Here is a 15,994-nt window from a genome sequence, read left to right on the forward strand (position 1 = left end):
CATTGAGTTCGTCCTTGAGCTTCTCGTGAGCCTTATACAACAAGGCGAGGTGGTCCTTGTACTTCTTCATGATATGCCACCGACACAGCTTATGCAGAGTTTGTGGGAGGATAGTTTTTAATGCTGACTTCATCGAAGAACACTGGTCTGAGAAGAGACAAACAGTGTTTTTTTATTAAGTTGTTTGCGTGTGTGCAAGATAGATGGAAGAAATATAAGTGCACAAAACAAAACGTAAGTATGCAGATGTTTTTTATTTTTTGTACCTATGAGCATGCAGATTGGCGGCTTGTTGTTCATACACCTCAGAAAGGTTTTGAAAACCCACTCAAATGATGGTATTGTTTCATCTCGCACGAGTGCAACATCAAATATGGTGATCTGTAGATGATGGTTCACCCCCACAAACACTCGCAGCGGCATGTGGACTTTGTTAGTTTTATACGTCATGTCAAATGTAACATAGTCTCCAAAATCTTCATACGGTCCTCTACAACTTGCGTTCACCCAAAAGACGTTTCTTACACGGTTATCTGCATCAACATCATAATTATAGAAGAACTCTGGGTTTATCTTTTGCATTTTCTCAAAGAAATCCAGAAGTTTATTGACATCATCTTCAGACTCTTCTCTGGCAAACTTCTGTTTCCTGCATTTTCAGAGACAATGCAAAGTTATCTCATCGAACAGACAATAATTACAGATAGAATGCTCAAGAGATATGCTCTGTTACGTGCTTACTTGTTTACCAAGTCGCGGCTAGTATGTCCCATGTACTGCAGACCACCGGACATACGCGACAGCGTCGACATCATCTGAGCATGTGTGTGGTTGTCCAGTTGCATGTCTTTCACTAACTGGTCTATCAAAGGATCGTCTTTTTTGTGCGATCACATGTGCAAAAGCATCCTGGGGCTTTCGAGCATCTTGTCATTGTGGTTGAGTTGAACCATTTCTATCACAAGTTTGCCATCCTTCCTTTTTTTACTCTAATCTTTGCATTGCTGCCAATCCTTTTTTATGTCTTCTGACGTACCCGGTGATAGCCTGACACAGCTTGCTTGCGCACCCCTTCTCTTGAGCAGACAATGTAGGCATTTGTCCTGTGTTTTGCCCTCTTGCGTATACCAAACCCTGCACATCTTGCATAATTGTTGTAAAAGTCCCATGCCTTGTCGTATGTGGTGAACTTCATTCCAGCAGCAGGTTTTTATCCCGCATTAATTGCAATCTCTATGAGATAATTTGTTTTGTTCTGTTTTTTAAATACGAGGAGTGCATACAAGTTTAATAAAGGATTTTTCAATGTTCCTAGCCAAACCTCACAAGAAATATCAGTGTGCACTGCAATGTTATCTGAATGGACTGCAACTATTTTTTTCCAGACCATAAACTTACATGTGTGTAGAGTCGTTCGCCCGATGGTGTTTGCAGCTCGCCAGGTTGTATTGGACATGGCGGGGTTATAGCAGATCTGTGTAGTTGAGGATCTCGCGGCGTCAATAGTGAGGAGGATTTGTACCTGCTATTTACTTTTGACCGAGGCATCGTTGGTGGTCGCAGCGTGGAAGTTGATGCAGCAGGTCTTGTTGGAGCTCTGTTTTTCGGTGCAGCAGGTGGACGCTGAGCCCTATTTTGGGGTGCGGCAGGTGGACGTGGTGGTAATCCAGTGTTGTGACGATGTCTCGGTGGATTGGTTTGAAAATTTTGGAGCAGTGGCACATCATCATAGACATAATCATCATCTGCTTCAACATCATGTTCAACTGCATCATCATTGTCTGTTCGGACATGCTGTCCAAACATAGTGAACTCGTGCTTATACTCTAGGTTGAGAACTGTTATCGGCTCATCTCATCGTCATCGTCTTCATCATCGCGTTGGTGAGTGCCTTCCCAAACGAATGTGACATCATCGTCACCTTCAACTACATCTTCTTCCTGGGAAAAATCTTCTTGTGGAGAGTACTGCACCCTATTTGTCATCGTGAAGAATCCACGAGGAATCTCAGGGGTAACCCAGCCAGTATCTCTTTCAGAAGAATATCCACTCTTCTGAAAGTTGTTGTTCTCAGTGCTGTCAATTATGCGCGGCATTTTGAATCTGCTGAACGTCATCTCCTGCACACAAAATGACCGAGCGGCACTGTCAGGTTAAATGAATTGAATCATGCGAACTGCAATATGTTTAAAATTGTACTGCCGAAGCATTGCAGGGTGACTGCATCACCCCGCAAGGTGAACGAAGCAACGGCACTGCATCGTTATCCGTAATGAACCTATAGAAGCGTACTGCATTTCCCCCCACAACAAACTGAAGCAACCGCACTGCATTGGGTTTGTACTGCATAATCGTGCCCTGTACTGCTTGTACTGCTTGTACTGCTTTGTCTATGATAACTACACTGAGATGGTTGAGGAAGTGTACTGCTTACCTCGTGATGCAGTGATTTCTTGCGTTTACAGGAGGAAGTTCCCTTCTCGTCTGCCTGCACAACTTTCACGTTCGCCCGTGCAGTCCATTTGCCCTTCAGAAGTTCATGGGCGGTCTGGACATTGCTCAAGGTGAACGAGGAAGGAGGATTTGCTCTGAAGGTCGATGCAGACTTATTCCAAGAAGCTACCGTGGATGAAGCAACCTTGCGCACACTCCTCCTTGCTCGAATTGGTTTGATGTCGAGGCAGCACCAATCCACATCTGATGAAGTACAGCTAATTGCAGGCCCGGAGGAGTTCGGTGGCAGCGCTACTGAGCTGCTTCCATGGAAGAAGGCCGATAGGCTGGTGTTGCTCGGTGCCTTCCGCGGAAGAAGGCCCAGAGGCGACGGGCGGCGTCGCTGCCTGGCCGCTGCCGCGGAAGAATGCCGGGAGGGGAGGGGCGGCGTCGCTGCCGGCCGCTGCCACGGAAGAAGGCTGGGAGCGGAGGGGCGGCGTCGCTCCCAGGCCGCCGCCGCAGGAGAAAGCGGGGAGGGGAGGGGAGGCATCGCTACCAGGCCGCCGCCACGGAAGAAGGCCGGGAGGGTAGGGGCGGCGGCGCGCCCAGGCCGCTGCCGCGGTTGAAGGCTGGGAGGGGAGGGGCGGCGGCGCGCCCAGGCCGCTGCCTCGGTAGAAGGCCGGAGGGGAGGGGCGGCGGCGCGATCTGTGGGTGGTGTGCAGAATAAGGTTTGGGTGTGCAGAATAAGGTCTTAAGGGGTGTTATCATAATAGACCCACCCTATATATATATAGCAATGAAGAACAACGACGGAAAGACTGGGAAATTGAAAATCTGTAGAAATCGCAGAAACTCAAATTGAAGATTTTCAACTTTGGTTGGTGGCGTAACCCAACGTATAACAATGATGATTTCAGACACCGCGTACAATTGTCATAGGGTTCTGAAAATCAAATTCTTCATTAATTTCTTCACACTTAGAGGGTTAGTCTTCATTGATTGAAGAAAAATGTTACTTCGTGTGTTGCACTTCTAAGTCATCAAATTTGCATAAGTGTTAGGGTGTGTGTCCTTTTCAAATAATGTTCGAAGATTCTAAGGTATTTAGCTCACACCGCAACTTGCTAAATCTCTTCTCATCCAAGGGCTTAGTGAAGATATCGGCCAGCTGATCTTCAGGATTCGCGTGGTCGATGGAGATGCCGCCCTTCAACACATGGTCACGAAGAAAATGACGACGAATCTGGATGTGCTTTGTCTTCGAGTGCTGAACTGGGTTGTGAGCAATCTTGATAGCACTCTCATTGTCGCAGTAGAGTGGCACATTCTTCACATTGATGCCATAGTCCTTGAGGGTTTGCTTCATCCATAGCAATTGAGCATAGCAAGATCCAGCAGCAATGTACTCAGCTTCAGTAGTAGAGAGTGATACACAGTTCTGCTTCTTCGAGGACCAACATACCAAGGATCGTCCAAGGAAATGACATGTGCCTGATGTTGACTTGCGATCCACCTGACCACCAGCATAGTCAGAGTCAGAATATCCAATGAGATCAAAAGAAGAGCCCTTGGGATACCATAATCCAAGTGTTGGAGTGTGAGCTAGATATTATATGCTTCACAACCTTATGGTGTGATTCCTTCGGTGTAGCTTGAAATCGGGCACACATGCAAACACTAAGCATAATATCCGGCCTAGATGCACATAGATACAATAAAGAGCCAATCATGGAGTGGTATACCTTTTGATCGAAGTCTTTACCATTTTCATCGGTGCATTTTTTCTAAAGAAAAAAATATATTTCTGAGAATAATATTTTTTCCAAGCATAACCAATAAATAAATAAAAACAGTTACGGGCCTGTCTGCTGACTATGTTACGCACGTGGGCCTCAGATAGTTATGGGCCGCACATAGAGTTTCTTTTTTTAAAATAAAACCAGAAAAGGAAAATTTAATAAATAAAATAAAAATAAAATTGTACATAGGCATATTATATATCAAAAAATTTAGAAAATGATTTTCTAAAACATGAACATATTTTTAGTGGCAAATAAATTCCACAGAAATTCAAATAAACTGAACAGTGTTACGGTTGCAATAAATCCCAATAAAAATCATTTCTAAAATAACAAAATGATTTAAAATTTATTTTTCTCCAATTTTATAATGTAGGGAATCATTTTACCATATTTTCCATATATTTTATTTTTGGAGAAAAATAATTTGAATAGCCCAAATAACTCCAAATTGAAAATAATTTCAAAGGGACTTCAAATTTGATTCTTTTAAACTTCCAACTCATATTTCATATGATTTGAAGAAGTCATTTAACTTCTCTCATGAAAATCATCGAGTTGCATAAAATTTCTAAATTGGAAATACTTCCAAATGAAATTCAAATCTTTTCAAAACCCTTTTCATTTATAATGGAAGAAGTCATGTCATCTTCTCTCTAGGGTTTTGTATTTGAAAATAATTTGAATTCATGGAGATCATAAATGCAACATGAAAGTTTGGGAAAGTGATTTCATTCCCTCTCATTTAACTTTCAAAAAGTTTCAAATTTCAGTCAATTTCACACGAACAACCACACCACAATCAAACAAACAATCAAAACTATTTATTTAATATTACATTCCAAAATTTAAAATTTTGGGATGTTACAAACCTACCACCCTTAAAATGAATCTCACCCTCGAGATTCGAAGAGGCTAGCAAGAATTAGGTTGTGTTCGGGGGTCTCCTCAAAATCCCTTGATTGTCATAGAGGGTCTGGGGTGCTACCACCCTTAGAAACATGGTTACGGTTCCATCAAAACTCATATACTCCATCCTTGTTGTTGATAGTGTCGGTCTTCTCAGATCTTCAGGATAATTCCTTCTCTGGGCTCTTCCGATAGTGGCATAACCTTTTTCCTCAAATTTTCTGTCCTTTTATCTTGGTAAGGTTCTTCCGAGACTGGGTCTTCTTAGCTGACAGGTCTGGCGCCCGTACTAAACAATTATCGATATCTCATGGTGGCCATTAGTTTATGGTTTCTCCTGCAAGAAATGGGTCTGGGCTTCATTCTCACCGTATGACCTACATTTGGCAATAGCTGCCTTGTACAAGGGAAAATCGTCATACCATTCTAAGGTTCAACTTGGCTTAATATCGCCATCTCTCTACTATAGGTAAGTCACTCAGATTTACCATCCACATAGCAAGACGAATAATAAGAGTAAGTCAGTATGGTGATCAATCCATCCCGCACCCAAATGATTACCTTGTATATGGTTTAGTGAATCTCGTATTCTAACACTCGGTCATCCTCACAAGCATTGCAGAATTTCTCTTGTCGATGAACCAAGTTCAGATAAATCCATTGATTCTGCAAGCAAAACGAACATCTATCATTTCTTCACATCTCTTAGGTTTTGCTAAACTCCTATAAGATCATCTGTTGATAAATTTGTATCTTCTTCTAGGGTTTTTCCTTCAGCAAGAGTATGCTTGCTTCTTGGCAGGTCCTGGGGCCTGTGGGTTATGCCTCACCTCATCACTTCCATAGCTTCAACTCATCCTGGGGTTACAATTGCTCCATAATACCATCATTATATCTTCTTTCTATCCAATAGTACTTCCTCCCTTCATATTCTTGGGGTGTCCCACATATCAAGATAAAACTCATACTTATTTTTTCCGTAGTCCACTTAGTGGAATATCATTATATTTTCCAGGGGTCAAGGGTCCTCACATGGTATTACCACCCTTGAAATGCACAAATTCATCCATAGACCATATTTCTCATATCCTCGAAAATGGTCAAAATCTTTCTTCATAGAGTAACAACTCGTAAAATTCCACGTATGAAGTCATGACACATGAACTTTATTGATTTCATGAATTTCTTGCGATCTCTTGCATTTCCATTACAGGCCTCAACTCGACACCTGAATATAAAAAGGAATGTTCCCACTACTACTACTACTATATTTCTCACAGACTCAACTATTTAACACGAATATCCTCATTGGGACAATCTCTGGCAAAATGCCCTACTTCATTACAGCGAAAGCATATTACTTATGACAAGTCTCGAGGTTTCCTTGTGATTACATAGCCTCCTTGGGTCCTCGTCTTCCCTTTTGGGCAATCGCTGCAGTAGTGTCCTAAATCTTTGCACCTGAAACATGTGATATGACCCAGGTCGTTCTTTGTTGAAATTGGGTTGTTCCTGGAATCCAATCTATTTCTCTTCCTGTACTTTTCCATGCCAATTAAGGCTTCTATTTCCTATGGGTCATACTCTACTTCCACTGTCGGGAATGCTACTAGATCCCCCTTCAGACAATTCTGGGAGATGTGTCCTTCTTCTCCACATGGATAGCATGACTTGGTGCAGGGTTTAATTGGGTCTTCTTCGGGTGTGTCCTCCAGCTCTTCCTTCATCACCAGTTTTTCTAAAGTTTCCTTGAGGGATCCTTTCATTCCTTCTCTCTTCTGCTGGAGGTTTCTTTGTACCATGGGGTAAATGTGACACTGAGAAGGGTAGTGGGTAGTCCCTTCACACAAGAAACAAGTAATATGCCTAGTTGGGCATTCTTCAGCCGGGTGACTTTCTTCACAAGGAGGGCATTCATCGTTGTGCTCCTCCTGGGTGTGTCCTATTTCTCCGCAAATCTTGAATGCACAAGGCTTCTTCACTTTAGGGTCACATGGCTTCTGGATAAGATGTGACTTTAGTAGAATCATCTTGAATTCATCCCAAGCATTTTCTCCATTCCATCCTTGTATAGCTTGATGTATCTCTTGCCATTTTGCAGCACCTTGTGTGATCCATCGTAGGGTTTATGGAACCATATACTCTCTTTTAATACAGTGCTCCTTCATGCGATCTTCCATGTTCCGTATCCATTGTGCTACCTCCGGCTGTGTTATCAATCTCGGAAATACACGTCCTTCTTCATTCATCGGCTATTGGGTTCAAGGATTTTGGGTAGAGATGAGATAATGTTGGAGAGAGAGGGGAGATACACACAATATAAACAATAGTTTTGGAGAGACGAGTTTTATTTTGCAGCCGTCGGAAAAACATCAAACAAATCACAACTCACAGTTGTCGCATCTAACATAGTATATAACAGGGGTTTGGTCTTCTAAAGGTCAATAAGTCTTCAAAGTCGTCAAACTCTTCAAATCCTTGGAGTATCTTGAGGTTTTGCTCTTCCAGCTTGGTTACTTTCAGCTTCTGGGTTCCGAGCTCTTTACGAAATGCTTCCTTGTTGAATAAGGCTTCCCGAAATCCCATCCGACAATTCTTAAGGTAATATTCCAAATCCTGGTGATACATTAGCTGAGGTGAAAACTTGATCTTTTGCTCGTTCGGTAAGGCGATGTATGCTCCATGTTCCGGTCTTTCTCTGACATACCTTGATCTCAGCGGCAGCTTCAATAGTCTTACAAATTCCATAAGGGCTGGACCACAGGGAAAAATCTTCATAGCATTGTCTTTGGTTCACGGTGAAGCTCTTCATCTAAAATATGGAAGCCAGGGGTTCTTCAGTAAAGAAATTCTTAAGTGGATCCTATCAGAGCCTTCCAAGTCACTTCACTCTGGGAATTCTTCAGATCCTTCAAATTCTCTGAGTCATCCGAGTCTTCAACCATTGTAGTTTCAATTACTCTAATGCACGGCAAGATCTTATTTATTCTGAAGTGGTCTTAGTTGTCCGATATCTTGTACTTCTTGGAGTGGTCTTATCAGTCGAATATTCGTGTGGTAAAAAGGGGAAAGGGGTATAGTCTAACTAACTAAGATGAGAGGAAAGTATTTGGCAAAGCTTTATGAAAGGATCGAGAAGATGGGTCTAGAGGGGGGGTGAATAGACACTCAACACACAAAGTTGGCAGATTTTAATTTCTTTAAGTTGGAGTGGAGTTTTGGCACAAGTTTAACCATTTACAATACAAATCAAGCAAGCATGCAAAGAGTATATGAGCAGCGGAAAGTAAAGCATGCAACTTGCAAGAAAGTAAGGGAATGGGATTGGAATGTGCAAACGCAATTTGGAGACACGGAGATTTTTTATCCGTGGTGCCGATAGGTGGTGCTATCGTACATCCACATTGATGGAGACTTCAAACCATGAGGGGTAACGGTTGCGCGAGTCCACGGAGGGCTCCACCCACGAAGGGTCCACGAAAAAGCAACCTTGTCTATCCCACCATGGTCGTCGCCCACGAAGGACTTGCCTCACTCGGGTATATCTTCACGAAGTAGGCGATCTCCTTGCCCTTACAAACTCCTTGGTTCAACTCCACAATCTTGACGGAGGCTCCCAAGTGACACCTAACCAATCTAGGAGACACCACTCTCCAAAAGGTAATAGATGGTGTGTTGATGATGAACTCCTTGCTCTTGTGCTTCAAATTATAGTCTCCCCAACACTCAACTCTCTCTCACAGGATTTTGATTTGGTGGAAAGAAGATTTGAGTGGAAAGCAACTTGGGGAAGGCTAGAGATCAAAATTTGTGTGGTAGGAATGGAAGATCTTGATCTCAACACAAGTGTAGGTGGTTCTCTCTCAGAAAATGGATAGAGGAAGTGTAGGCATGTTCTGATGGCTCTCTCCATGAATGAAGAGTGGGTGGAGGGGTATATATAGCATCCACACAAAATCTAACCGTTACACACAACTTACCAAACTCGGTGGGACCGAATTGTTAAACTCGGTCAAACCGATTTAGTTCATAATGTGACCGTTAGGCATTTCGGTGGGACCGACATGTCAACAAGGTGGGACCAATATCATTAGGGTTAGGGCATAACATAATCTCGGTGAGACCGATTACACAAACTCGGTGAGACCGATTTTGGTAATAAGCTAACCAGAGAGTTGGTCAGGTAAACTCGATGAGACCGATTCGCTCATCTCGGTTAGACCGAAATTTTACGAAAGGAAAACAGAGAGTTTACATTGGAATCTCGGTGGGACCGATGGTTCATCTCAGTTAGACCTAAACGTTACGAAGGGAAACAGAGAGATTACAATCCCATCTCGGTGAGACCGAAAAGACCAGGGTTTCTGGCAGTGGCTATGTCAATTGAACTCGGTGGCGCCGGATAGAAAGTTTCGGTAGGGCTGAGTTTGACTTTTGGTTTGGGACATATGTGGATGTTAGAAAGTAGTTGAGGGTTTTGGAGCATATCACTAAGCACTTTGAGCAAGCAACTCATTAAGCAACACCTCACCCCCTCTTAATAGTATTGGCTTTCCTATGGACTCAATGTGATCTTGGATCACTAAAAGTAAAATGCAGATTCTTGTGCTTTGAGCTTGAGCCAATCCTTTTGTCCTTAGCATCTTGAAGGGGTTCCACATCCTCTAGTCCATGCCACTCCATTATTGAACTTATCTGAAACATACTAGGTAAAAGTATTAGTCCAACAAGAGATGTGTTGACATTAATTACCATAATCACCCAGGGAGCACTTGTGCTTTCAATCTCCCCCTTTTTTGTAATTGATGACAACATACACCAAAGCTTTAGATGAAGATATAGAGAATAACAAGTAAAGCTTTGGAAAGACATATAATATGCATAGGCTCGCCCTACATGTATGCAATCATTTAAATATGGAATATAGGAGCATGTGAATGCATAAGCATGACAGAGTAAGCTATGTGTTACATGTATCTTGACTATATGCATCAGAGCAAAAGATGTGAATATAGGAAGTGTACCTCCATGCTCATGAGTCCTTCTTGCAAACAGTCTGTACATTAGCAAGAGATCCTCATACACATGACTATGATGCATATACTTACCTTGTGGTCTTGAGTTGGCTTAGGAGGGAATGAACCTGCGCAAACAAGGTTAGTTAACACATATACATCTACTAGCCAGAGCAAACAAAAGAGACCACAAGAGTACCAAGACTGGGATGACATGTAGAGAGTAAGTACTGAGTACCCCATTGGATATAGACATGGCCCCAAAGGTAAAGATGTGCAATGAATTCAAGGATTTCCTTCCCTTAGAAGTCTTGCTCCCCCTGAATCTAGCATGGGACACTGGGAGAAGATAGGAACAGAGAATTCAGAGCATAGAAAAACAGAGCAGAGAAAAGAAACAGAGCTAATGCAACCAATCAACTATGAACATGTCTTTCCCCTCTTAAAGACATGTAACTTCTCTCCTCTTGAACACCCAACATCTGGGGTAATTCTTTCCACCTGAGTATTTCCCCCCTATAGTAATGATTAAGCTTTGATGTGATCTCTCTCTCCCCCTTTGACATCAATTTCCAAGAAGGGTTCTTCTGGATTTTTGTTGCAAATAGGTTTGGTCCTTGAGTCACAGAACAAAGCAGCAAGTGGAATGTGATGCTGGTAGAGGACAAGAATCATTGAGTGGAGCTGGATAAAAAAGGAATGCAGAAACAAGTGGCAAGTTATCCCTCCTGCAGTGAAATCGGAGGCACCGAGTTGCTTGCTTCGGTTGTACCGAAAGAATTCGGTTGGACCGAGAACAACAGTCCGGTGGAACCGAGTTCATCATAGAGAAATCACTTGTCACCTCAACTCACTAGACAAGTAAGATCTCACAAGGATTTGCAAGGAATTAGATGCAGGAAAGGCAGAACAAACAGGAAAGAAATCTAGATGAAGTTTTTTTGAAGGGGAAACAAATATGCATGAGTCAAATGCAAGAGCACAGAAAAGAACACAAGAGAACAACATCTAGAAATGGTCGGCGACAAAGTCACCTATGTTAGAGTATATTGACTTAGGAGTCAAGTGAGATCACTTGGTCATAGGTCATACTCATCGTTTAAGCTCAAAATGGGGTTACCATTTTTTGTTTAAGCATTTTGATGTATTCACATCTTATTGAGTTGCTTTGACTCATGTCTTGGAGTAAAGCTTCTCTAAGATGGAATAACATACCTTGGGTGGTGGTGTTGATCTTGATCATGTAGCTGAACTTGTGTGGGTTGCTCAAAGTTGATGTAGCTTCATCAAGAGTTGGGAGCTCCACTTGGAATTTGAGTTCATCTACCTACATGAGTTAGTCTTGCAAGGAAGAGCACTTGTGCATCCAAAATGACAATCATAAGACTCAATATTGATTTTGTCAAGGATATGCTTTGAAGGGTTCCGTGCTTCCTTCTCTTCAACCACCGGATTGTAGAGACTTGGTGATGTAGAGATTGCTCAAGATGTGAGTGAGTTGCAATCTCATAGATTTAGGTTCATCCAAGTACCTACAAGGATTAAACAACATGCAAGGGTGCAAATATATCCAAGATATATGATTATCATCATAAGAGGAATGTCAAGGATTTGTCAAAGGCTCATTCCTTGCATGTATCCAAACGGAGTTTCTACTCCAAGTTTGAAGCGTAAATGATGTTCAATTCACCTCTCAACCTGCAAAACACTTTCTCATCAAGTGGTTTAGAGAAAATATCAGCCAATTTTTTTTCGGTACGAACATGCTTAAGGTTAATGTCACCCTTAGCAACATGATCTCAAATGAAATGATGACGAACTTCAATATGCTTAGTTTGAGAGTGTTGCACGGGATTGTGAGCAATCTTAATAGCACTTTCACTGTCACATAGCAATGGAACATGTTTCACATATATCCCATAATCTTTAAGAGTTTGGCTCATCCAAAGTAATTGAGCACAACATGAACTAGCGGCAATGTATTCCGCTTCGGCAGTGGATAAGGATACGGAGTTTTGTTTCTTAGAGGACCAATATACAAGAGATCTACCAAGAAATTGACAGGTACCTGAAGTGGACTTTGTATCAACCTTGTCTCCGGCATAGTCCGAGTCGGAATAGCCAAGAAGATTAAAAGAGGCCCTCTTAGGATACCAAATCCCAAAGTTTGGTGTATGAATTAATTATCTCACTATCCTTTTCATAGCCTTGAGATGATATTCTTTAGGGGCCACTTGATATCGTGCACACATGCGCACACTTAGCATAATATCGGGACGAGAGGCACATAGATATAGCAAAGATCCAATCATAGAGCAATAAACCTTTTGATCAACGGGTTTGCCGTCCTTAGTCAAGTCAAGATGTCCACTAGTAGGCATGGGTGTACTCATACCTTTGCATTCTTGCATATTGAACTTCTTGAACAAGTCCTTGGTGTACTTCCTTTGAGAGACAAAGGTGCCTTCCTTAGTTTGCTTAATTTGCAAACCAAGAAAGAACTTGAGTTCACTCATCATAGACATCTCAAACTTCTCCGACATTAAGTTCCCAAACTTCTCACTAAAATGAGGGTTAGTTGATCCAAATATAATATCATCAACATAAATTTGGCACACAAATAATTCTCCATTAACCCTTTTAGTGAAAAGAGTAGAATCAATCTTTCCAATCTCAAAGCCTTTTTCAATAAGGAACTTGGCTAAGCATTTATGCCATGCTCTAGGAGCTTGTTTAAGACCATAAAGAGCTTTGTGAAGTTTGTAAACATGATTAGATTTCTTAGGATTGACAAAGCCGGGAGGTTGTTTAACATAAACTTCCTCCTCAATTTCACCATTTAGAAATGCACTTTTAATGTCCATTTGGTACAAGGTGATATCATGGTGATTAGCATAGGAAAGTAAGATGCGAATTGACTCAAGTCTAGCAACGGGGGCATATGTCTCACCATAGTCCATACCTTCGACTTGAGTGTAGCCTTGGGCAACGAGACATGCTTTGTTGCGAACTACTTGTCCATCTTCATCTTGCTTGTTGCGAAACACCCATTTGGTACCGATGATGTTGTGGTTGTTGTCGGGCTTCTCGACCAATGTCCACACTTGGTTTCTCTCAAAGTTGTGTAGTTCTTCGTGCACGACATCTATCCAATCCGGATCTTCCAATGCTTCTTCAACCTTCATAGGTTCAACCCTAGAGATGAATGAATAATGTTCACAAAAGTTAGCCAAACGAGATTTTGAGTGAGTGATTCTCCCGGTTTGGATATCATTGTAGATTTGCTCGAAGGGATGGTCTGTAGCAACTCTTGCTCGAACTCGTGAGAGCTTTTGCTTTGATCGGTATGGAACATCTTCTTCATCATCTTGTTCTTCTTCTTGGCCTTCATCGTTGTTGACGTTGTCGTTCTCCCGTCGTGATGGAGAAGGAGGTTGATGCGTTTCATCTTGGTGTACTTCCTCGTTTTCTTCATCTTGGTGTGTCCCGCTTGTGGATGCTTCTATATCACCTCTTGGTTCACCTTGTCGTGAGGTAGAAGCTTCCACTTGGACAGACGAGGTACTCTCCTTCACCTCTGTTGGACGAACCTTGCCAATAGACAAGTCTTGGATTGCTTCCGAAGGATCTTTATCTCCTACATCAATTGGCAATTTCTCTACTTGCGAGCCGTTAGATTCATCAAACTTCACATCTACCGTTTCTTCAACCTTTCGGGTGAAATTGTTGTAGACACGGTAAGTGTGAGAGTTTGAGCCATAACCAAGTAGGAATCCCTCATGAGATTTAGGATCAAATTTAGAACGACGATGCTTATCAAGAATGTCGCACTTTGAGCCGAATACTCAAAAGTATCCAACTTGGGGTTTGTTACCGGTGAGAAGCTCGTATGCCGCCTTGCCGAGTAGCTTGTGAAGATACAAGCGATTTGTTGCATGACAAGCTGTCTCAACTGCTTCTGCCCAAAAGTGCTTCGGCGTCTTGTACTCATCAAGCATCGTTCTCGCCATTTTGATGAGCGTCCGGTTCTTCCTCACACCAACTACATTTTGTTGAGGTTTGTACATAGCAGAGAACTCATGTGAAATCCCTTCTTCGTCAAGAAAGGTGTCCACATTTGCGTTCTTGAACTCCGTTGCGTTGTCGCTACAAACCTTCTTGATCTTCACTTCAAATTTATTTTGGGCCTTCCTAGCGAAGTTTTTGAAGAACGTTTGGACCTGTGATTTATCATCAAGAAAGAACACCCACGTAAATCTTGAAAAATCATCAACTATAACAAGTCCAAATGAGTTTCCACCGAGACTTTTGTAAGCATTGGGACCAAAGAGATCCATGTGAAGTAGCTCGAGCGGTCTCCGTGTGGTCATGATGTTCTTCACGGGATGGCTTCCTCCAACCTATTTACCTGCTTGACAAGCACTGCAAAGTCTATCCTTATCAAATATGACATCTTTAACTCCAAGGATATGATCACCTTTAATAAGCTTGTCAAGGTTTCGCATGCCCACATGACCTAACCGTCTATGCCACAACCAGCCTTTAGAAGATTTAGCAATTAAGCAATTTTTAGGTTGAGCCTTTTTAGTGAAATCAACAATGTAAAGATCACCTTTGCATATACCGGTAAAGACCATTTTATGATTATCTCTTCGAAACACTTGGCAATCTACTTCAATAAATAGGACATTGAAACTGAAATCAGCAAGTCTAGAGACTGAAAGTAAATTGTAGCCAAGAGATTCAACGAGCATGACATTTTGTATGGAGCTATCATGTGATATGACCACCTTACCGAGGCCAACCACCTTACCCTTTGAGTTATCACCAAAAGTGACATACTTTCGAGGGCTGTTGTTTTCAGCAAGCTCACCAAACATATCTTTATCTCCGGTCATGTGATATGTACATCCACTACCAAGGACCCATTCCTTTCCTCCTGCCATGTATCCCCGAAGATTTGCCATAAGACCAAAATGTCTCATTGCATCATCAAGATCAAAGTCACCATCATCATCCTCATCATAGTATCCATGTTCAACATCGTCATGTGGTGGATCAATTCCTAGAGAGGGTGATTCGTTAGACAAATGATTTTGACAATACTCATCTTTATGAATTCTAATAGCTTCAGAGATAGTGTCACTAATAATTCCAACCTCTCCATTGGCACGCATAAGATTTGTAAGCTCAAATAGGCAATCACCAAACTTAGGATCATTGGAATTCATCTTACTCAAGGCAATAGACTTATGGAGAATTTCATCTAGATTTTGCAAGGAATAATTTGGAAATCGTTCCTCAAGAAATTTCCATATGGTGTAGGCACATTCAAGAGTAGGCAAGCAACCAATCAAGTTTCTAGGCAAGCCTCTAGTGATAAGATTAGAAGTTCTAAGATTGTCAATCATGTCAATGGATTCATCAAGGGTGGGATGCATAGGATCAACATGAGGTGCATAAGGACTAGTGATGTACTTGTTCAATGATATTCATTGAAAATCACAAGCATCTCATTTTTTCACTCATGAAAATACTCTCCATCAAGTATAGGCACTCTATGTCTAAGACTCCCCAATGTAGACTCATCCATCTTCCTCCAATGGTGATTAAACCAAAGCAATGGAGACCAAAGCTCTGATAGCAATTGAAAGGATCGAGAAGAGGGATCTAGAGGGGGGGGGGGTGAATAGACACTCAACACACAAGGTTGGCAGATTTTATTTTCTTTAAGTTGGAGTGGAGTTTTGGCACAAGTTTAACCATTTACAATACAAATCAAGCAAGCATGCAAAGAGTATATGAGCAATGGAAAGTAAAGCATGCAACTTGCAAGAA

Source organism: Triticum dicoccoides, chromosome 7B, assembly GCF_002162155.2.
Source record: "Triticum dicoccoides isolate Atlit2015 ecotype Zavitan chromosome 7B, WEW_v2.0, whole genome shotgun sequence".
Classification (NCBI taxonomy): domain Eukaryota; kingdom Viridiplantae; phylum Streptophyta; class Magnoliopsida; order Poales; family Poaceae; genus Triticum; species Triticum dicoccoides.